The sequence below is a fragment of the Myotis brandtii genome, unplaced genomic scaffold, assembly GCF_000412655.1.
Source record: "Myotis brandtii unplaced genomic scaffold, ASM41265v1 scaffold74, whole genome shotgun sequence".
In the NCBI taxonomy this organism is placed as follows: Eukaryota; Metazoa; Chordata; class Mammalia; order Chiroptera; family Vespertilionidae; genus Myotis; species Myotis brandtii.
Window position 1 is genome coordinate 123,307 of NW_005370944.1, and position 1,584 is coordinate 124,890.

Below are 1,584 nucleotides of genomic sequence, written 5' to 3' on the forward strand. Positions count from 1 at the left end.
ATCATTGATATTTCTCTCTCTCTTTCTTCTTCTCTAAAACAAAAAAATATTTTTTTAAAATGTAAAATGGTTTTTCTAAAATATTTATAATTCAAATTTAAAAGGATTTATTTTTTAAAACAAAAGTATATTGGAAGTTCCTGGCCAGATAGTTCATTGGTTAGAGTGTTGTCCAATAAGCCAAGGTTACAGGTTTGATCTTCGGTCAGGGCACATACACAGGGGGCAACCAATCCTATCTAATAAAGAGGGAATATGCTAATTGACCCTCATGCTGTCACAAAGATGGTGGTGCCCACAGCCAATAAGGAGGGAATATGCTAATTGACCCTCATGCTGTCACAAAGATGGTGGTGCCCACAGCCAATAAGGAGGGAATATGCTAATTGACCCTCATGCTGTCACAAAGATGGTGGTGCCCACAGCCAATAAGGAGGGAATATGCTAATTGACCCTCATGCTGTCACAAAGATGGTGGTGCCCACAGCCAATAAGGAGGGAATATGCTAATTGACCCTCATGCTGTCACAAAGATGGTGGTGCCCACAGCCAATAAGGAGGGAATATGCTAATTGACCCTCATGCTGTCACAAAGATGGTGGTGCCCACAGCCAATAAGGAGGGAATATGCTAATTGACCCTCATGCTGTCACAAAGATGGTGGTGCCCACAGCCAATAAGGAGGGAATATGCTAATTGACCCTCATGCTGTCACAAAGATGGTGGTGCCCACAGCCAATAAGGAGGGAATATGCTAATTGACCCTCATGCTGTCACAAAGATGGTGGTGCCCACAGCCAATAAGGAGGGAATATGCTAATTGACCCTCATGCTGTCACAAAGATGGTGGTGCCCACAGCCAATAAGGAGGGAATATGCTAATTGACCCTCATGCTGTCACAAAGATGGTGGTGCCCACAGCCAATAAGGAGGGAATATGCTAATTGACCCTCATGCTGTCACAAAGATGGTGGTGCCCACAGCCAATAAGGAGGGAATATGCTAATTGACCCTCATGCTGTCACAAAGATGGTGGTGCCCACAGCCAATAAGGAGGGAATATGCTGCCCTGACCGGTTTGGCTCAGTGGATAGAGCGTCAGCCTGCGGACTGAAGGGTCCCAGGTTCGATTCCAGTCAAGGGCATGTACCTTGGTTGCGGGCACATCCCCAGTAGGGGGTGTGCAGGAGGCAGCTGATCGATGTTTCTCTCTCATCAATATTTCTAACTCTCTATCCCTCTCCCTCTCTGTAAAAAATCAATAAAATATTTTTTAAAAAGGAGGGAATATGCAACATGAGGAACTGTATTAAAGGGTCGCGGCATTAGGAAGGTTGAGAACCAATGATCTAGACGGTCTTCACAAAGCCCTTTTTGTTCTCCTTAGCTTTATTAATAGGCCTTGGCTCATTCTGGGCTCTGTCTTTCCTGGCTCTTTTTCTTTAAGTCAGAACCACTACTCTATTGTCTTTCTTTAAATTTCTTTTTTTTTTAATATATATATTTTTATTGCTTAAATTATTACAAAGAGTATTACATGTTTCTCCTTTTTTTCCCCCGCCCTTGACAATCCCCTGGCCTCCC